We start from the raw sequence: 23,633 nt of genomic DNA, 5'->3' as shown, positions 1-23,633 counted from the left end.
CTATTTTTTTCAAATAAAGGATGGAGAGGACTTAATCATGGTTTGTCTGACAGTGCCCTATGAATTTTCATCCAGAAATTTTCTCACATCTACTTTGTGCTCCAATAGAATATCATTCCTATGTCTGCAACAGCACTTAGAATATTTTGTTACACTAATTCTTTAGAAGCCATCTCTAATTTATTCTATGTGATTTACAAAAACAGAGATTACATCTTGTTCATCCATAAATATCCAACATTAATAAAAGAGCTGGCATATAATATATGCTCATGAATATTTGCAATGGGTAGAAATATGTATAGATGGAATAGTAATGATATGCACCAATGGGATAAGACCCTCAGAATCATGATATGAAGAAAATGCATGCCTAAGAAGTGGTTACACAGTTAAAAAAATCTATTTATTAACCAATGATGAGATTATCTTCCAAAGATTAAATTTGCTTGTATAACAATTTTGCAAGTAGAAGGGCATAGAAATAAAACACACATCTACAGTCAATCTGTCTTAGATAAAGATGCCAAGAACACACAAAGAAGGAAAGAACGGTTTCTTTAATAAATGGGTAGGGAAAATTGGAGATCTACATGCAGAAGAATGAAACTAGAGCCCCACCTTCAATCTCTCACTGTAAAAAATAAAGCCTCAAAATGAATTAAAGGCTTAAATATACCTGAAAACATGAAAATACTAGAAGAAAACACAGGCAAAACAATTAGAACAAAGAAGCATTTTTGAATAACATCCCAAATCACAGAAAACAAGACCAAAAATAGAGAAATGGGACTGTGTCAAAATAAAACCTTCTGCAGAACAAGGGAAACAATCAACAGAGTAAAGAAACAACCTAGACAATGAACAGAAATATTTGCAAACTATTCAGCTGACATGGAATTAATATCCAGAATATATAGGGAACTCAAAATAGCAAGAAACAAATAATCTGGTTAAAAATGAACATTAGAAGGGCTGACGCTGTGGCACAGTGGGTTAAAGCCCTGGCTTGAAGCACCGGCATCCCATATGGTCACCGGTTCAATTCATGGCTGCCTCCTCTTCTGATCTAGCTCTCTGCTAAGGCCTGGGAAAGCAGTAGAAGATGCCCCAAGTGCTTGGGCCCCTGCGCCTACATGGGAGATCCAGAAGCTCCTGGCTCCTGGCTTCAGATTAGCACAGTTCTGGCCGTTGCAGACAATTGGGGAGTGAACTAGCAGATGGAAGACCTTTCTCTCTGTCTCTACCTCCCTCTATAACTCTGTCTTTCAAATAAATATAATAAATCTTTAAAAAAAGAACAGTAGTATTAAATAGACATTTTTCAAAAGAAGATATACAAATGGAAAAAAGGTATATGAAAAAGTGGTCAATATTACAAATAATCAGAGAAGTGTCAAAAACACAATGAGCAATCACCCCATACCTATCTTCAAAAACACAAAAGAACAAATTCCAGCAGGATGTGCAGAAATGAAACCCAAATGTGCTATTCATGGTCATGTAAATTAGTATACCCACTGGGAAAAATAGTATGTAGGATACTCAGCTCTGTCCCAACTGTTGATGTACAATGTAATACTTTATCCATTTTAGTATTTTCTCTTTGTTTTGTTCTAGTACTATTGGTTGAACTCTGTGATTAACACACAATTATTCTTAAGTGTTTAAATTTTAACTGAAAAATGATCCCTGTTAAATATAAGAGTAGGATAAGAGAGAGAGGAGATGTACAATTTGGGACATGCTCAATCGGACTTGCCCCAAATGGTGGAGTTAGAATCATGCCAGGGGATCCCAATACAATCCCATCAAGGTGGCATGTACCAATGCCATCTCACTACTCCAAGTGATCAATTTTGGTTCACAATTGATCACACTGATAGGTCTAAGAGTCAAAGGGATCACACAAACAAGTCTTGTGTCTGCTAATACTAGCTGATAGAATCAAAAAGGGAGAGAACAATCCATCATGGGAAGCGGGATACACAGTGAACTCATAGAATGGCAGATGTCCTAAATAGCACTCTGGCCTCAGAATCAGCCCTTAAGGCATTTGGATATGGCTGAAGAGCCCATGAGAGTATTTTAGGCATGGAAAGCCAAGACACCCTGGGGAAAAAAAAAAAAAAAAAGGAAGACCTAAATGGAAGATCTCTGCGAGTGAGATCCCAGTGGAAAGAACGGGTCATCAAAGAAGGAGGTACCTTTCTCTGAAGGGAGGAGAGAACTTCCACTTTGACTATGACCCTGTCGGAATAAGATCAAAGTCGGCGAACTCAAAAGGCTTTCATAGCCTTGGCAACTCATGACTAGAGCCTAGGGAGATTACTGACGCCATAAACAAGAGTGTCAAATTGTTAAGTCAACAACAGGAGTCACTGTGTACTTACTTCTCATGTGGAATCTGTCCTTAATGTGTTGTCCAATGTGAAGTAATGCTATAACCAGTACTGAAACAGTATTTTACACTTTGTGTTTCTGTGTAGGTGCAAATTGATGAAATCTTTACTTAATATATACTGAATTGATCTTCTGTATATAAAGATAATTGAAAATGAATCTTGATGTGAATGGAAGGGGAGAGGGAGCGGGAGATGGGAGGGTGTGAGTGGGAGGGAAATAATGGGGGGGGAGCCATTGTAATCCATTAACTGTATTTTGAAAATTTATATTTACTAAAAAAAATTTTTAAAAAATTAAAAATTGAACTCTTACTTTAACCCTTAAATCCCACTACTGAATATAACTTCAAAGAAAATAAAAAGAGAGAAATGTACTCCCATGTTAATGACATCAATATTCAAAATAATTGGGAACAACTCTAGTGCCCATCAACCAATGAATGTATAAAGAAAATGTTGCAAATATACACAAAAGAATACCATTCGGCCTTCAAAATGCTGAAATTCTGTCATTTGTGAATACATGGGTAGAACTGAAGGTCATTATGTAAGTTAAATAAGCCAGAAACAGAAAGATAGACAATGCATGGTCTCATTGATATACAGAATCTAAAAAAAAAAAAAAGTTGGTCCTATAGTAGCTAGGAATAGAATAGTGCCTTCCAGATGCTGAAAAGAATGGAGGAGAATAGAGGGAGAATTGCAAAAAGGTTGTTTCAATGGACACTAAGCTATAATTATATCAGACAAACAAGTTCTCTTGTTCTATTGCATTGAAGAAAGATTATAGATAGCCATAACATACGGCATATTTCAAAAAAAGAAGAAAAAATTTTGAGAATATTCTTATAACAAAAAGATATGTAGTTGAGGAGATAGATATGCTTATTTTGTTAAAAAATATACAATGTATACATGTATTGAAATATCACATTGTTCAACACATGGATACATACTCAATTCCTGTATGTCAGTTTAAAAAAGTAATTTTACAAATACAATGTGAAATATGGCATTTCCTGAAGAGCTTCACTTATATGATACTCTAAAAATAATAAATATTAGGAATGAGGGGATGCTTTGTGTACTTAAGAGTGACAAATAATTACTTAATATTCTAGCACCAAAACAGTCATAGTGTATTGTATTACTTTAAAGTCTCTAAGAAGTTCTTCTACAAATGAACCTATTTATCCTTCTTGATCCCAATGTTAACCTTGTTGATGAATTAATTTAATAGTGCAATCAACCTTGCCTAGGAAAGAAACCTATTAAACTTCCGAGGAAAGCACTTGGGGAATGCTACTGGAGTAAAAGTGCTGAACCAGCAGCTGGAAGCTCTGGGTTCTACTCCATAAAGGCTTAATCATCCTTCCTGCTTAATGAATTGTTAGGGCTGATTTCTTTTCATCTTTATCATTGTTAGACCTATGATCCATGGAATGGGAAGCAAGTTCCAACCATGTAAGTACTGCAGACATCATTATTATAGACATTATTTCTGCTCAATATTCAAATCACCTTTCCATTCTGGGTATATGGAGACTAAACTTCTTAGCATTTGGGGGTGGGGAGGGATATTTGTCTAATGTTGACTAATTAAATACAATAATGTATAACAGAATGGGATGTGGCACTTCCAGGCAGAGACCTTGGAAAGCACTTCATGATTCTCCAGTCCGTCCACCAGCAATGCCAGCAATCAAGGAGAAATTCTTATCTTGCACTGGTAAAGCCACAGGACTGAGGAAGCATGGAGTGCTGAATCACTGCTCTGGCAGCTACCCTGGAGAGCTGCCTGGATTTCTACCAGATTTTGTGTTAGTGAGAAATAGCTCAAGGTATTAAATCAGTGAAAATATGGGGTTGTTTGTTACCACAGCATTAGCCTAGCCTCTCCTGACTAATAAAGTATAGCAACTGCTTTAATTTAAAAAAAAAATCCGAATTTATTTTTAATGGTTATCCAAACATGATGTTTTATATGACTTTAGGTTCTTGCAATTAAAAGATCATCATAAATGCAGTATGTTAATGCTTTTAACTTCAAATAATGTCTTTTAGGTCACCATTTGAAATGCCAAATTTCAAAGAGAAAATCATAAAACCATGCCTTAGGTCAGTCGCTCCTGATGTCCAAGTAGTTCAAATTGCTTTCCCATATGTTATTCAATTTATGCTCCTGCGGTCCAGGGTTATAGAGAAAGATGTTATTATGCCTGTTTTACTACAATCAGTGTGTAGTGCTCAGAGAGGATTAGTAATTTTTTTCAGATGCCCCAGTGGGAAAAGATGTTTTAATCGTGTCTCCACCTCACCCAATCTGAGTCCCACCTATTCCTTCCTTGAGTTTGCATCATTACACTGTTTGATGAAATTTCCTCTTCAAATATTCTTAGCAATTTTTCTTCGGTTTTGTGTTTCTTTATGCATTTACCAGAAGGAAATTGGACTATGAACGATCTAGCGGTGTTTGAATGAAATATAATTCTGCTCTGAAATGTAACAGGGAATAAAACAACATGGTGACATGTTTTGTTTATTGATTATTTTTATTTTAGCAATCTTCATGTGAATAATTATGTTTATGATAATGAGAGCACCCAGGGAACCAGAACCTGAGGAACAAGAAAGATTTAACATGGAAAGTTTGTCTCTTCCCTACCAAGAGCTCACTCACATTTGTGTAGAAATGAAGGGCATGGATATAGAGGGAATAGACAATGCACAACAATCCAAGGGCATGCATGAGGAACCTTACCAGCTGAACATAGATGTCAACAAACTACAGGATTCTACTTTGGATTATAATAGATAATATGTATAAATTTAGTCTCTAAAATCAAGTTTGTGGTAGAATCTCTTCCCAGGTCTGAAGCTAACAGAACAGAGAATTTTGTAGCTTACCTGGTAGCTGCAACATGACAGCTACTCAACTAATTAATGAGGAGAGAAAGGTTGTTGGGTAGATTGGAAGAAGGAGAGAATTAAGAGTGGAAGGTGGGAAGGAAGGATGGAAGGAAGGAAGGAAGGGAAGAAGGGAAGGAGGAAATTGTGCACTTAATTTTCAATTATCCATCCTAAAACAATTTATATGTGATTTTGTGTTTACACATTTACCCAAAAGGAAATCAGACTTCAAATGCTCTAGAGGTATTAAAGTAAAATATAATGTCAATGATACTTTAATGCTATAGAATATAAAGCTACTCCAAGGTATAAGAGACAATGAATAATGACCACAATTCTGCTATAATTTGAAAAATTCATATAATCAATTTATATGAGGACTCTTCTCTGCCTGTAAGAAAAGAACAATATAATTAATTGAATAAGACTAATAGATACCTATCTTAATAAGCCTCTAATCCTTCCATTTATTTTATATCCAATGACACTCTGTAACTAAACATATTGCTCACTCACCTGAACTATTAAAAAGAATTTTTCTTCTCCCCTTTCTTCTATTAATTCCTGAACAGTTACTATGTTGTAGCCTCTATAATAGGACCATATTTAAATTACATTATTTGATTCTCATACTATCCACAGAATAAAGCCTTAGCTTTCTGGTATATTTACAGTCTCTGTCTAGTGTTTATTTATAACTTCAACTCTACCTGGACACATGGAACAATCAACTACAAGTCAACTCCAGGAGATAAAAGAGGATATTGTATCCACGAAATAAAAAGATTACAGGAAAAAAGATGAGAAACCCAAAGATAGAAGGAAAGAGATAGAGAAGAGGAAAATAAACGAAGTACCTAAAATCAGTTGGAAATTAATATATGATAGCTAAATATAAAATTAGTAAGATATTGAAAATAGGTCAAGGAAATTCTCAACATAACATATGTACAAGATTTAAAAAGCATAATATATAAAAGAAAAAATATAAGGCAAAAAGCTAAATAAAGACTATCAAATATTTAATTAAGGATATCCAGAAAAGGAAAGAAAACGATGGAAAGGAAATTACCAAAAATGTCATTCACATAAATATTCTCAAACTGAAGGGCATGGAACTCCAGATTGATATCACTCAGGGTACCCAGCTAGTCACCCATGGTTTACTGAAAATATTGTCTCTGTACAAGCTAGAACACTGTTACAAGTTGTCATGCAAAAGCTGTTATGCAAATAAGAAGAGTCTGCAGGACACATATTAGGGAGTGCACCTGGACTCAGCATTTGTAGAGCAGAATGAATGAGCAGGATTGAAGAGAACAACTGAGATGTGGTAAAGTCTTAGTGAAGAGCTGTAACTTTTGGAGTTGGAATTTCCCTTCAGAATCATCCCTAACTGAAGGAAGAAGATAGGCCCATACATCCAGAGTTAATCAGTCATTGATTGTGGGTTTTTCCTGGAAGGGGATATGAGTATTGTGTGGCAATTTTTTTCAGCCCAGTGCAGAGAGATCTCTGCTGAAGGCTGTCATCCAGTAGTTGCTCCCACAACTGGTACTGAGTGTTTCATTCCTGAAGGGGAACTGGATGGCACATTATAGTATCTATCATAGGAACCACCCAGTCAGAGTGCACCATCACTTATATGTCATTCCCATGTGTGTGCATGCACTGTCTCAATGTCAAGTTTTACCTGGCATTTTGACTGGAGTAATATCAAATATCCTAAAGCCCAGTGTTGTCAGTGTTAGAATATCTGGGTTCAGAGAAGATCCAACACAAAAAAACCAAAACTTACCTTCCCATTCCTCCTTAGCAGTAATTTTCTTGAACAAATAAGTAGGTGAGTCAAGATAGAAGATAGGGTGCCAGGACCGCAGTCTTAAGTCTAAATTGGGATGGGCATGGAGGCAGCCTGTAGGCTCATATTAGCAGATGACTGCTACATTAAGTCTGTCAACATCACTGCCGAACTGAGAAACTGAAACAGAGAGGGGGAAAGACCAGTGACCGCAAAGTTCCCAGTTTAGAAACCATAACCTTGATTCAGAAAGAGATATCCCATCACTTCTGCCATGTGTGATTTGTTAGATGGAGTGAATAATTTCAGACTGCACCCGAGAGGACGAGAATGCACAAAAGCAGGAGCACCAAGAGGAGCGGATCTTTAGGGACCTTTGCAAGGGCTTCTTAGCGCAATCAGAATGATAGCAACTGAGCCATTTCTATAGAACAGGTCATCCAGATCTGAGCAAGGATGAGGCATCTAAGAGAAAAACATCAACAAGGAACTAAGAAACTACTTGGTACATATGATACATATATCAACATATGTGAAAAAATATTGAAACTGTGTTGTATTTTAAAGGCATGATTGAAAATTTAATAGGAATTTTAATAAATAAAAAGAAATAAGCATAAAACAGGTAGTTAACCTGAGGAAAAAAGCAAAGCATGTAATAAAGAAAACATAATCATCGTACATTATCTGGCTTAGTAGCAAAGAAACTTAGATGTAATAAGGTAAATGATTTATTCATTTAACCAAGTTGTGCAACAGTTATATTCAAAGGATAGAGACTAAAAAGTTGGGGGAATGGAGATTAAACATAAAGATTACACATAACTTAAATCATCAACTACCAAAATAGGCCATGAGATAATCTCTAAAGTTAACACTAAGTTGATTAATAATCTATAAAATCTACAAGTGAAGAAAATCCAGTATTCTTATATTATTTAGAAATAAAAAATTTCAGAATTGTCAAAATTCATTTGACAATTTTTCATTTTAAGACATGAAAATATCATTGACTTGATGGTTTTAAAAATTTAAATTATAACAAAAAAAATAACTATATGTTTAGGTGATAGAAATAAAAAATTAATGTAGTAACAAACAAACAAAAGAACCCAAATGTATTAAGTCTGAATGTATTTCAGGCAGAGTGTTAGTTAAAAAGGAGTAAAGATGAATAAAGAACCTCCCTAACTTACAATCTAACAGTACCCATGACATAATCAGGAAAGTTTTTTATTTTGTTTTAATTTTTTATAATTGCCTTTGCAAAAAAAAAAAAAAAGTAGTCTTGTCAAGGTTTATTTCTTCCTACTAAAATTGGAGTTCTGATTAATGGAAGTCTCACATTCACTGAGTTTTAACTACTCAGAATTCTCTCTCTTTTTTTTTTTTTTTTTTTTTGACAGGCAGAGTTAGACAGTGAGAGAGAGGGAGACAGAGAGAAAGGTCTTCCTTCTGTTGGTTCACCCCCCAAATAGCCATATGGCCAGCATGCTGCGCCGATCCAAAGCCAGAAACCAGGTGCTTCCTCTTGGTCTCCCATGCACATGCAGGTTCCAAGTACTTGGGCCATCCTCCACTGCACTCCCGGGCCACAGCAGAGAGCTGGCCTGGAAGACGAGCAACCGGGACAGAATCCAGTGCCCCAACCGGGACTAGAACCCAGTGTGTTGGCGCCGCAGGCAGAGGATTAGCCTAGTGAGCCGCAGCGCCGGCCTCTCTCTCCATTTTTCCCTCCCTTTACTTTTCCCTATAATTTTCGCAGCAGAGTCACCTTCCACTAAAGACCCAGAGCAGAGAATTGATCTCATCCTTGTACTCAAAATGAGATACCTGAAAAAGTAATTAGACTCAATTTCAGGTGAGCTTGAAGGAACCTGCACTGGGGGAGGCTCTGCAAACTTGCCTGTACTGCTTAGCAAACTGTGCTGGAGCTAGCAGATTGTGCTCTGGGTCTAAGCCACTGATCACATCTGAAGTGTTATCCTGGAACCCCAGAGAAAGACAGGAATGTGTTCATTGGAAAATGTGTTTTCACCATAAATCTAAGAAAGGATAAACTGTAAACTAGTTAACATTCTGCCTCCAGGCAGCGGGTGAGATATTAAAGTGAGCTGGTGATAGCTCTTATAAATACTATTTCCATGGCAGAGCAATTGGAGGAGCACAAACAGAATGTCAAATACCAACAGTTGGCAAGTTAAGAGATAACCTTAACCTTTAATTTTTCCTGGGGCTGTATGCAGTCTGTCAAGAAAACTGTCTGCTGGAATAACAGAAAATAGGAATTTAAAGCCTATTTATCCACAGAAAATTGACTTCTCCAGGGATTCAATGGTTTAATTAGTCTGTCTTCTTAATAACTGCTACAAAGAAATCACTAATATTTGTATTACTTGTGGTACCATGAAAATAAATTACAGATTATTGGTTCATATAATAGAAATAAAGAATATAAAAAATACCAGGCGAGGCCCCACCCATTCCAGTGAACCTAGAATCAGTTAGGGTGCAGCTTTGACACTGATGATCTTAATAAGACCCCAGGTAATTCCGATGCGGTTTACACTGCATGAGTGAGTGTGAAGAATGGGAAATATATGCTAGGAAAAGCATGGGGAACTACAGCACAACAGCCTTTCATTTACCAGTTGGGAGACCTTGGGTCAGAAGTTCCATCTCTTTAAGTCTTGATTTCTTCATTTGCAAAATAAATTGAAAGTCTTATCCCTTGTAGGGAAGTTTAAGGCCCAAGAGAGGGCCTCTAAAACCATTTTGCCAGCTATGGTGCTCTGAACAAATAACAGGTAATTTGAGGTTACTCTGACCCTAGTTCTAAACATGCAATGGGCCAAATAAGAGAACAAAGCAAAACTCACAACCAGTCTAATAGCTTGAGTTTCCAGATGAATACACTGCCTGGAAGGAAAGCTCCTAAAGATAAAATATTTGGGCATCAAATTTTGACTCCATATACAGAGCCAAGTATAACCAAATGGAATTACTGAGTGGATTTTTAGGAAGCAGCAAAAAGGGAAAATGATTGAGGAAGAAAGACCTCCATAGGAGCCCTAAAATTCCAACCTAAGAAACTGATATATTCTGTTTCAATTTAGACTAGCCCTGCTCTTTGGTTACCAGACTCATACTATTTTGCAAGTAAACTACCTGGAACAGATTGAATGTGTACATGTCAGTTAGAATACTGTTTAATACTTCAATGTGAGGAAATAGTTCCATTATAAGTCTGTGTCTTTATCATGATCACAGTTGGACACCTACAGACGAGAAGCTGAGGAAAGAATGGTATGGCAGCCATGAAGGATATGAGACCAAAAGTCTGGTCCCAAAGCCTGGACCAAAGAGTCATTGTTAACCAATATTCCAGGGACTGTCCAGAATAAAAAACTGAGTCTGTGTGCCAAGCTCTCTATACTCAGCTTCTCAGCCCTCAGCTTCTACACATCATCTGCTGGGTTTCTGTCATTATCTTTTGATGTTCAAGAGTCTGAACACCACAAGAACAAAAGGGAAACAAGGAACCTGTGAATCCTTTCTGGAGTTGATAACGTATCCGCTGGATTTTGGAGATAGATAAGACTGAATAGGTGGAACACAGAGGGTGTGTTAAAGCAGTAAACAACCTGACTCCAGGAACATTTGAAGGCAGGTTTAAGACAACGTTATTTGTAATCTGTCTTAAAGCAAGAAGGGGCAGATTGTGTATGAGTGATAATAGTTCCAGGAGTGATCAGCATAATGGTGGTATTTTTCTCTACCATATCCCTAAGGGTAGATAGCTTCCAGTAAAGCTGCTTAGAGAGATTCATGGTTTTTAGAGGAGAAAACAAATAACCTTCTACTGTAAAGTGCAAGCATTTTTATACTTTTATTTGATATCTATCATTTTTTAGTATCTTCTCTGAGGGAGGTTCTATGCCAGATATTGAACTACCGTTGCTAGACAATTCATAGTTCCTGTCCTCAAGCAGTTGACAATAATCCTACCATTTAGCAAACACAGGGCAGTGTGCTGAACAAGCTATGTGGCCTCGGACAAGTGACTTTCTTTCTTAGAAATTCCAATTTTGAAATTTTGGATTGGAGTAATGTTTATATCCACTTCATAGGGTGGTCAAGAGTATTTAATAAGATAATCCTTACAAACCACTCAGCACTGTGCCAAGGACATAATAAGCACTCTATAAACATTAATTATTGTTAATCCTAATCTTATCAGCAAGCTTGGTTAGGGAAAGAATGGAAAAAAAAAGGATAAAGGGAAGGTTATTTTCTAGCACCGTTAGCACTCAACCAGCAGGCTCTCCTGACCAAATAAATGAGCATGCTTCTGGCTGGAGTCCACAACGCTAACCTCGCCACTTCAACCTTTAAGCTTTTCCCTGAGAACTGTACTCTTAGAGCCGATGAAATGCAACTGGTCATGCTCAAAGTTTAAGCCCACCATTTCGCCTGCCATATGCCTGACATATGTGTTCCCATTGTAAACAACCATGCATGAAAAGAAAAATTAAATAAAATGACAGTTGTTGCCTTTCCAGTTGAAGGGAGGGGCAACCTACAACGCAGAGATTGTCATTTACAAGAAGTAAAAGGAGCCCTTGGACTGTTCATGCAGCAGTGTTTCCAGCTGGACACAGCAGCTGTGGGCCAGATGGCCGTTTGTGGGCAGATTGGGGCTGGGAACGTAAGCACAGCTTGATGATGAGGAGGAGCAAATACAAAACAAAACTTACTTTCCTTTGGAAACTATTGCCTCAGCTTGCTGAGGGAATTTACCTCATCAGTCACCACAGTCAAAGGGAAGATGATTAACAAGAGAAACTGAAGGTGAGTCGTCCCTTCTTGTCCTCAAAGAATACCTGTGGACTCCTTCAGATCTCATTTCTGGCACTGAGTCAGGTGAAAGGTTGAGTTCTTTCTCTGATGATTCAAAGATAATATGATCTTGGGAATCAATGTCTTTGGTGTATGGAGATTTGCCATTGTTAAAGAGAAAGTTCTTTGAGATCAGGTGAATTCAAGGCTGAAATTTTCGGCTTCATCACGCTGATAGAGATCACTTCCTTTGAGAACTGCAGGCCAAGAATCACATCTTAGTGACTTTTAATACAGGGTGACACTATGATGTGTTCAATAAATGCTGTGTGTGTTTTTTTGGAGTAGGGAGAGTGAGAAAGAGGGAGAGAGAAACAATTGGAGAGGAAGGGAAAGTGGAACATAAGGCAGAAAGGGTATGGGAAAATGGAAGAAAGGAGCAAAGTAAATTCAGGAAGGGGCACAGATTTCCTGATAGATGTAAACATGGGAACATTTCACTCTCCTGAGCAGATGATTAAAGAGTGATTAAAAACTGACAATGGTTTGTCCCAAAAATATCAGTACAAATGGTCAATGTGTATATATTAGTCCCAGGAATGATATTGATTATTATATAGGGGATTGCAACTAATAGAAATGTGATGCTTTCCATACCACCTTTAAAAAGAGATTGAAAGCACCCAATTATTTAAAATTGCAGTTTAAAATAATAAATTATTATTAATAATTTAACTCATCACATTTATTCTATATTATCTGTAATTTTCTATATAATAATCAACATTGAAATACTCTCTTGTTTCTCAAAACATAATAAGCTTGATCACCTTTCTCTGACATTTTTGGATAACATTTGTTGCTATAAACAACAAAAACACAGAGATGCAGGGCTTGGGCTTATATTCTTTAATTATGACTATATTGGTTCCACAGCAGATTTAGAAGCAGGATCTCACTGGAAGTTATCTGTTCCCAGACATGGGATCCTGGGCTTCATGCCTCAGAATCACAGCAATAGACCTCACAGGTAAGTAAATTTCCAAGCCTGTGTACCTCACAGCCTTCCTGGGCTACAAGACCAACATGACTCACATCTGTGAATATTTGATATGCTCAGATTCAAGGTGAACCAGAAGGAAGTTGTGGAGGTATGACCACTGTGGAGACACCACCCATGGTGGTTGTAGGCATTATGGGTTACATGGAAGCTGCTTGAAGCCAACAGACCTTTAAGACCATCTTTGCCAAGTGTATCATTGATGAGTGCAAAAGGCACTTTTACAAGAACTGGCATAAATTGAAAAAGAAGTCCTTCACCAAGCATTTCAAGAAATGGTAGGATGACTTCAGAAGGAGCAGTTGAAGAAGGACTTCAACAGCATGGAACATGAGGGAAATAATACCGGGTCGCCAGCATAATCACCCACACCCAGACGTACCTGTTTCCTCTATGGCAGAAGAAAGCCCATGTGATGGAGATCGAGGCACCATAGCTGAGAGACTGAACTGAACGCTAGAATGACTGGAGTAGCCTACTCTGTGTCACAGACTGGACAGAAAGACTTCATCAACACACATAAATCAGCAAGAAGACTTGCAAGATTGGGCAGGGCTACTTGATCAAGGACAGCAACCTGATCAAGAATAATGTTTCTACCAACTATAACCTGTCCAACAAAAGCATCAACCTTCTGGATGACTCTGTCCATTATGATGAAGTGACCAATGACTTTGTCATGCTGAAATGCTGTGTGGTGGGGACCAAGTATCAAATGCTGATCGTCTGCTGTTTGGTCTGTATCTATCAACACCCTGTATCTGTATCAACAGATACAGATCAAACAGCAGGTCTGTAAGATTGACCTTAAGTTCATCAACACCACCTCCAGGTTTGGCCATCACCACTTCCAGACTGTAGAGGAAAGCAAGACTTTCATGGAATCACTTCAGAAAGACCAAGTTGTGAAGGAAGGAGTTTAATGTTAGGAACAGATTGTGCAGCTGGTTGGAACTCAATAAAAGTGACTTTTCAGTGAAAAGAAATAAAGTATGACTATAGTGGAACTATGTGATATTCAGCATGTAGCATGTTATATAGTGCAGCTGGTGATGTACCATCAAATTCTCCTCCTCTCATCAGATAGCCTTCAGCTGTCTGCCCCTTCAGGAATGTCTCATCTGCAGATAACCACTTTTCCCAAGATCAACCCCTTCTTGGGAGAGCTCAGATACAATTATTCATCATGGCAGGTGGGTCTACACCTATCCACTTCAACTGAGACAACTGTGGCAAACCATTTTAACCTCAGACTATTGAGGGACTTACACTATAGTTCAGTTTTCTCCTCTGTCCAACCCTGATTTCTTAACCTTCCTTCTATAGGTATTAAACCCAAGAGAACAGCATAGTAATACACCCTGGTTCCTAAACTCCCTAGCAGATTATGCTGCCAAAACAATCCAACCAGCTTCTGAAGAACAGTGGTTTTGTCTGTCTTGTTCATAGATGCTAATAGGGCCTAGAATAGCATCGGACAAATAATATACACTTAATAAATGTCTGATGATTAAATAAGGTTTCATTTATATGGTGCATACTGTTCAAGAACAAAATAAAATACTTACAAAAGCAGGAAGAGACTTCTAAACGAAGTGTGCACTTAATGTTTTTACTATGAGCCAGTCAATTTACAGAAGCAGAATATAGAGAGATGTGATCCAGCCAACTACTTCATCCATTCTTTCAATATTTACTGAAGGTTTCCCATATGCCGTAATTGAGTGAAGAAGAAAATAAATTAAAAAAAACAGTGCCTTCTCTCAAGTAGCTCACCACTTGTTTATGGAAACTGATAAAGAGATTGGTGATTACAGCATAGTGGTAAGTACCATATCAGGGCATGAACACAAGGGATGGTCAGAGCACATGTGGAAAACAAAACAAAACAGTTATCCCAGCCTGAGAACAAAGAATGTTTCTCAGAGAAAATGATGGCTGTGGGATGATTGGGTGACAGCATCCCATGCCATTAAGAGTAGAGACTAAAGTCAATCTCCCTGAGTTCAAATCCCAGTGTTACAAACAAGAAAGAGTGTCGGATAAGTTTCTTACTCACTACCTCACTAATATTCAAAAATGGGGAAATATGAGTACTCTGATGGTTGAATCAACATCTATGAAGCACAGGGACATCATCTGCCCAAAAGTAAACCTTAGGTGCTATAACAGATAAAATTAAAATGGACAAATGTGATTATCCATTTCCAAAGAGAGACTAGGCCAGAAATGTGACATACAGGCCATAAAATTTTCTTAGGAGAGTAGGGTCAAGGGTGTGAACAGCATAGAAACTCCAAAGCAGATGTCCTGGGGAAGGTACAGAGTCAAATAGGAAGACCTGATCCTGGGAACAGAAGCGGATCCACTTGGTGTTAGGTCATAAATCTCTTTAGAGAAGGATCTAGTGAAAAATCCAACTGCTTACTGTTTGGAAGAAAAAAAGAAAAAAAACCCAGCACTATGAAAATGTAAACAAATTGCATCAAATTTGAAATATCTAACATGTATCACAGTCAACTGACTATGGGAATTTTTGTGAATGAATAGTTTGAGTCTGAAGGCTAAAGAGTATATTCCCTTACCATAGAATTTTCTATTGCTTTCTTAAGCCATCCATTGAGTTCCAGGCCACTACTGTCTCTAAGATACAATGGTATCTAGAGTAATTATTTTACATAATTGTATATGACTATGAAATTGGAAGATTAGTGTTAATTTTTCTGAGAACATTTATGTAATCCCAAATATGTGAGTAGGATGAATATTTTTTTTTAATTTTAATTTTTTTGACAGGCAGAGTGGACAGAGAGAGAGAGAGAGAGAGAGAGAGAAAGGCCTTTCTTTTTCTGTTGGTTCACTCCCTCAATGGCAGCTGCGGCCAGCGCACCGCACTGATCTGAAGCCAGGAGCCAGGTGCTTTTCCTGGTCTCCCAAGCGGGTGCAGGGCCCAAGCACTTGGGCCATCCTCCACTGCACTTCCTGGCCACAGCAGAGAGCTGGACTGGAAGAGGGGCAACCAGGACAGAGTCCAGCGCCCTGACCGGAGTAGAACCCGGTGTGCCAGCGCCACAGGCAGTGGATTAGCGTATTGAGCCACAGTGCCGGCTGAATATATTGTTCATAATGAAAAATCATTGGCTACCCTAAGAGAAGCATGACCAACTTCCTTCATTTGTAGTGATGGCTCAATGTTATATGTACCCTCCTTCCTCTTAGCAAAAAGTAAAGATTGTATACCTTGATAATTCCCTTTTAAGTGCTTTAAAATGCTAAGATTTCTATTTCACAATTATCTAGTAATCACAGTTAAATAAAAACACTTTCTGTGGCTGATTTTAACTTCACATTATAAACAATTAAGCTCGGACAAATATAAATGACTTGAACTTGTTCCTTCCAGTCTACTAATGAATGATATGACAGAAATGCTGACAATACAATCTTCTCTGTGAGCAATAGATACGCTTTATGATTTTCTTCAATATAAAACAGATAGTAAATCATTGTCTTGAGAAATATTGCAATTGGACAGAAATGGCAATGCAGATTTTTCCAGATAAACAGTATATGTAGTCAATTTTCAAGGAGAATTCAAGAGGGTTTATAGGATTCATAAATTATCTTGAAAGCTGGACATTAAACTTTAGATGGAAAAGTCCAACATTCCTCCCCTCTGCAGAATCCCCAAGACAGACCAAGGCATTTTTTATCCCAGCCTGCAGACTCTTCTAGGGTTTACTTAATGAGGACCACTTTCAATGGAGTGATATAGAATCCCTGTCATGATGTCTGAGATCACATTGGAGTAGGACCAAGAGAGACATAAACAAGCTGGCCTCCAAGCAGCAGTGTAAAACTCACATACCCTTGGCAGCATGTATTTGTGAGACGAGCTCTTCCATGTCTGTCTAACATAAGGCAAGAACCCTTCATTTCTTATGGAAACGGAAAACCAATGCTTCCAGGTTTGCTTTGAAACATGGGTTGGAACTCAGAGGGATCCCATGCACAAGGCAGTATAGTCAGCAGTAAAATATTTGGAGAAATGTCAGAATGGAGACTGTTTTCCAGCTCAACTACATTTCAAGGCTTGTGGTTAAAGCATGGATTCAGAAAGTTTTGCTTTGAAATGCATAGGTCTAGCTGAAATTCTCTAAACTGCTTCTCCATTGTTTTTTTCCCCAAATTTTCCACTCCTTTCTTTCTCTTTTTCCTTCAATAACTCTTCTCATCCTTCATTCCTTCCTCCTTTTCCTTTTATTAGTTCCTTTCCTTATTAATTATCTTTTTCATTTATTTTTTTCCTTCACTTGTATTTAGTAAAATTCAATTGTTAATAAGATGATGTAAAAGCTACAGATTAAATTACACTAGTATACCTTATTAAGAAAACTCTAGAAGTTTTGGACAATCAAGAGAAAATAAAAAGAATTTTTTTTAAATTTTTACAAAGAGCAAATGGGATGGGTACACCATTGAGACACAAACAAAAGACAATTGTGCATGCTCCCATGAATATAGTTAGTAACTTTTTCTTTTCTTCTTCCTTCCCTCATTTATGTTTTTCCTTCTCTCCTCTTTCCTCCCTTTCATCCTTCCTTCTCAAATTCTCTCATTCTAATAATTCCTCAAAATGAGTACTATGATACTACTACATTATGTTAAATATTAAAAACTGACCCAAAAGGATTACTTAGCTCTAGAGTAGCATAAGTTTTGTGACTTAACTCATTCCACACATATAAGAATAGTATTAATACAGTTTTAAACAAAAATAACAGTAAAATAATTCTAAAATAATCTCATGAAACACGGATATACTTTTGTGAAATCACTTAATAGATTTGATTGACTGCTTTTCTATTTTTTAAGGTACTCAAAATAGTCTTCCTGAGTTAAGTGACTCTTTTTTATTTTTTTATTTTATTTAAGGTATACAAATTTCATGTATTTCATATGTACAGATTTAGGAACATAGTGATACTCCCTATCCTACCCTCCCTGCTGCCTATGCTTTCACTCTTCTTTCTCCTCCCTCTCCTATTCCCACTCCTAAACTTTTTACAAAGATCTATTTTCAGTTTACTTTATACTCATATTTTAACCCTACACTAAGTAAAGAATTAAGCAAATAGTATGAAAAAAAAAAAAACCACTGCTCCTCAACAGTAGAGACAAGGACTATAAACAACCATTGAATCCCAAAATGTCAATTTCATTCCAGTGTATTACATTTTAGATACTCTACTGGTTACCACAGATCAGGGAAAACATTTGGTATCTGTTTTTTTTTTTTTTTGGGGGGGGGGACTGGTTCATTTCACTAAGTATAATGTTTTTTCTAAACATATAATTTATTTTTCTTTAATTTTGGATTAATATGCCATACTTGCACAACTTTACGGGATGGGACATAGTGCAATACTTCAACACACACAAATATTGACTTCATCAACTGGCATGATGAATAACAATTCTGGATAAAACTAACCTATTTCTTATTTAGTGGATTGCAATTTTACAGTAAGATTTCTTTGAGAAACATGTCATACTGCTTAAAAATATGATCTTCATAATCAGGTAGATCTGGGCTCTAATTCTGATTTAGGCTGGATTAGCTTATCTAACTTTTATTTAGTAAATATAAATTTCCAAAGTACAGTTTATGGATTACAATGGCTTTCCCCCCATAACTTCCCTCCCATTCGCACCACTCCCATCTCCACTCCCTCTCCCATTCCATTCACATCAAGATACATCTTCAATCATATTTATATACAGAAGATCAATTTAGTATATATTAAGTAAAGATTTCATCAGTTTGCACCCACACAGAAACACAAAGTGTAAAATACTGGTTCAGTACTAGTTATAGAATTACTTCACATTGGACAACACATTAAGGACAGATCACACATGAGGAGTAAGTACACAGTGACTCCTCTTGTTGACTTAACAATTTGACACTCTTGTTTATGGCATCAGTAATCTCTCTAGGCTCTAGTCATGAGTTGCCAAGGCTATGGAAGCCTTTTGAGTTCACCAACTCTGATCTTATTCAGACAAGGTCATAGTCAAAGCGGAAGTTCTCTCCTCCCTTCAGAGAAAGGTACCTCCTTATTTGATGGCCCTGTTCTTTCCACTGGGATCTCACTCGCAGAGATCTTTCATTTAGGTCTTCTTCTTCTACTTTTTTTTTTTCTTTTTGGCAGAGTGTCTTGGCTTTCCATGCCTAAAATACTCTCATGGCCTCTTCAGCCAGATCTGAATGCCTTAAGGGCTGATTCTGAGGCCAGAGTGCTATTTAGGACATCTGCCATTCTATGAGTCTGCTTCCCATGTTGGATCGTTCTCTCCCTTTTTTATTCTATCAGTTAGTATTAGCAGACACTATTCTTGTTTGTGTGATCCCTTTGACTCTTAGACCTATCAGTGTGATCAACTTTGAACTGAAATTGATCACTTGGAGTAGTGAGATGGCATTGGTACATAAAAAAGCTGTCTGCACATTAATGTTTATTGCAGCTCAATTCACAATAGCTAAGACCTGGAACCAACCCAAATGCCCATCAACAGTAGACTGGATAAGGAAATTATGGGACATGTACTCTATAGAATACTATACAGCAGTAAAAACAATGAAGTCTGGTCATTTGCAACAAAATGGAGGAATCTGGAAAACATTATGCTGAGTGAATTAAGCCAGTCCCAAAGGGACAAATACCATATGTTCTCCCTGATCGGCGACAACTAACTGAGCACCAAAGGGGAAACTTGTTGAAGTGAAATGGACACTATGAGAAACAGTGACTTGTTCAGCCCTTGTCCTGACTGTTGATGTATAATATAACACTTTATCCCTTTTAGTATTTTTTTCCCAGTACTATTGGTTGAACTCTGTAATCAACACACAATTATTCTTAGATGTTTAAATTTAATTGAAAAGTGATCCCTGTTAAATATAAGAGTGGGAATAAGAGAGGGAGGAGATGTACAATTTGGGACATGCTCAATCGGACTTACCCCAAATGGTGGAGTTAGAAACATACCAGGGGATTCCACTACAATCCCATCAAGGTTGTTTGTATCAGATAATTTTTTAAAGTCTAAGTTTTAAGTTTTCAATTCACAAAATAAGAAACAATTACTGTCTTCAAAAGTGTTATAATTATGAAACTAGTATGCTGATCGTGGTGCCTGGCACTTCTGATTGATTAAGCCAAAACATGTATGCAAAACTGGAGCATGGGGATGGTCATACAGTTCTGTAAATTTACTAAATAGCCTTGAATTACACCCTGAAAATAGAAGAATTTTATGGTATGTAAATTACTCCTAAAATAAGGACTTACATGAGATACAGGAATAATGATTTGGAAGTTCAGAGGGGAAAGATTCTTCTCCAAGAGGGAAAAGAACAGAGGAAAGAACAGCACATAAGGGGGCTATCAAGAGTCTCTTAAGAAAAGAGAAAAGTTCTGCGAGCAGACTGAAATCACCAGGTGCAAGGAGGTCTCGTGTGATGAGCCTAAAATATTGTGCTAAAAATGTTGAACATAATCCATGAGATAATGAAAATACTTGAGTACTTTTGAGCCAGACGTGAAAAAAAAAAAAAATGGAGCTATGCTTTGTTGATGCAGATAAGACCAGTTAGAAATCCATAGCCAAACTATATTAGAAGTAGACAGACCTGCCTGATAGCAGGAAAGGCATGGGGGGATCAGAGATGAGATGCCAGGTGTGGGACACTGGTACTTTAGATAGATTTAATCTGAGTTAATGACAGTATATTTGGAAGGATATTCAGTAAAGATGTTTACCAAGGATTTGAAACACAATTTTGAATTCTGGCTAAAAAGTCCATGAGAGTATTTCAGGCATGGAAAGCCAAGACACTCTGGAAAAAAAAAAAGAAAAAAAAAAAAACCCTAAATGAAAGATCTCTGTGCGTGAGATCCCAGTGGAAAGAATTGGCCATCAGAGAAGGAGGTACCTTTCTCTGAAGGGAGGAGAGAACTTCCACTTTGACTATGACCTTGTCTGAATAAGATCAGAGTTGGTGAACTCAAAAGGCTTCCATAGCCTTGGCAACTCATGACAAGAGCCTCGGCTGATTACTGATACCATAAATGAGTGTCAATTGTTAAATCAACAACAGGGGTCACTGTGCACTTACTCCGCATGTAGGATCTCTGTCCTTAATGTGTTGTACTATGTGAATTAACGGTATAACTAGTACTGAAACAGTACTTTACACTTTGTGTTTCTGTGTGGGTACAAACTGTTGAAATCTTTACTTAGTATATACTAAATTGATCTTCTGTATATAAAGATAATTGAAAATGAATCTTGATGTGAATGGGAAGGGAGAGGAAGCGGGAAAGGGGAGGGTTGCAGGTGGAGGGAAGTTATGGGGGGGAGGCACTGTAATTCAAAAGCTTCACTTTGGAAATTTATATTTATTAAATAAAAGTTTAAAATAAATAAATAATTAATTAATTAAAAAGAAACACAATTTTGTAACTATGGTACCATAAAAAATAATGCTTGTTGAGTTTTGAGCTACAAAAGAGACCTGAAGTTTACATTGTTTACCCAACCCTTTACACCCTGGCCTGAAGCTCTTGTTTGACCTCTGTGCTATTACCAGTGCTCCTGTGACTGAGTCTTTTTCTCAGCATTGTCTGAAACTTTCATCAAATTCTTAAAGTCTCTGACCCCCAAAAGGTGAAGAACCACTGGCCTAAGCAATGTTTCCAAATGACTGAAACCAGGAATTATTTGAAATGCTCACTTTCTTCATCCACCAAAAAGTCTAGCTCAGATGAATTCATAGAGACACACACCAGAGCACCATTTTCCAATTCCATTTTTATATTTCAGCTTCACTGTCATGCTCCAAATTCGAGATAATTCAGTCATGGCTGTCCTGGTTAGTATCCAAAGAGAAACACATTTTTTAAAATATTCAGCTATATTTAATTATGAAGAATTATCTTCAAAAGCATTTCTGAGCTGGAACATTTCTGCTAATTGCACTGACACATCTAAAACCAGTTCCAGGGATAACATATGCATGAGAAATTAAGGATATAATATGAAAAGAAGCAGAGGAAAATTTTTAAAAATTATGTCAGGCAGACATTAGTCATTATCATAGGGTTTTAAGGAAATTATGTGAAGAAAATTTAAGAATACATTATCTTACCACAGGAAACCTATATACAATAGTTTTGCTTTTAGCAACACAACTAATTTTCCTTTATTACTCAGCTTTGCTTCCTCCATGAGATAATATAAAATCTAAAGTGTTGCTAGTTGTAAAAATTAGGCTGTATGGTAAAAAAGCATGTTCCAGTGAGGGAAATACAGATGTTGAAGTGGAGAAGTACTTGCAGTTTAATGGAGTTTTCTCTTATCAACGGCACTGCTTCATGCCTTAAAACCTGGCCGGCGCCGCGGCTCACTAGGCTAATCCTCCGCCTAGCGGCGCCGGCACACCGGGTTCTAGTCCCGGTTGGGGCGCCGGATTCTGTCCCGGTTGCCCCTCTTCCAGGCCAGCTCTCTGCTGTGGCCAGGGAGTGCAGTGGAGGATGGCCCAGGTGCTTGGGCCCTGCACCCCATGGGAGACCAGGAAAAGCACCTGGCTCCTGGCTCCTGCCATCGGATCAGCGCGGTGCGCCGGCCGCAGCGCGCCGGCCACGGCGGCCATTGGAGGGTGAACCAACGGCAAAGGAAGACCTTTCTCTCTGTCTCTCTCTCTCACTGTCCACTCTGCCTGTCAAAAAATAAAAACAATAAAAATAAAAAAAAAAAAACCTTTGTATGAAATCCTGCTAGAAGAACTCAGACTCCCCAAGTGCTCAGGTATAAAGGAGAGGACATATTTTCATGTAGATGATATCTCTACAACCTGGATAAATAATTGAATTTTCATTTCAAAAAAAGATTCAGAGAATCAAGGAATGTCTGAGATGCTATTGTACCTGTTGATGAAGTTGCGGGAAATGGTGCATGGAAAACACTCAGAATAGAAGTCCATGAGAACCAAGAAGTGTGCTTATTCCTACCTACTCAGAGACAGCATGGCTAGCTTAAAGAGACGCCAAAGAGAGAATCACAAGACCAAATATTAAGGTTTGGGGTGAGAAAAGGGTGGTCTTAGGAGGATAAATAGTAACATTCATTGATGGAAGAAGAGAAACCAGATAGAAGCAGATTCAAAGGATGATAAAAATTAGATCAGCATAAAGATGAAAAATGGAAAAAGTGCATATTGTGGCTTCCCTTATGGTGGTGTTTGAGGCTCAGAGAAGATAGGTGACATTGGTAGAAATGAAACACAGGTGCTGCTCAACTTAGGTGGGGTTATGTCCCAAAAAACACTTTGTAAGTTGAAAATATTGTAAGTTGAAAAAAAAAATACACTTACTTCACCCAACCTATTGAAAATCATAGCTTGGCCACACAGTGTACTGCAGAGCATCAGTTGCTTACTCTCATGATCCCATGGCTAACTGGGAGCCGCAACTTACTGCTGCTGTCCAGAATCTCAAGAGAGTATTATATTGCATAGCATCCATCCAGGAAAGCATCAAAATTCAAAGTACAG

General features: G+C 37.6%; 1 pseudogene; it reads left to right on the top strand.

Moving 5' to 3' along the window:
• Positions 1–4,028: 4,028 nt before the first annotated feature.
• On the top strand, positions 4,029–13,582 carry LOC138845935 (large ribosomal subunit protein uL3 pseudogene; annotated as a pseudogene).
• The last annotated feature ends 10,051 nt before the right edge of the window (positions 13,583–23,633 follow it).

Source organism: Oryctolagus cuniculus, chromosome 1, assembly GCF_051225735.1.
Source record: "Oryctolagus cuniculus isolate XC-2025 breed Fujian yellow rabbit chromosome 1, ASM5122573v1, whole genome shotgun sequence".
NCBI lineage: Eukaryota > Metazoa > Chordata > Mammalia > Lagomorpha > Leporidae > Oryctolagus > Oryctolagus cuniculus.
Note: the sequence above shows the minus strand (reverse complement) of the source record. Positions and strands in the feature narration are given on the sequence as shown.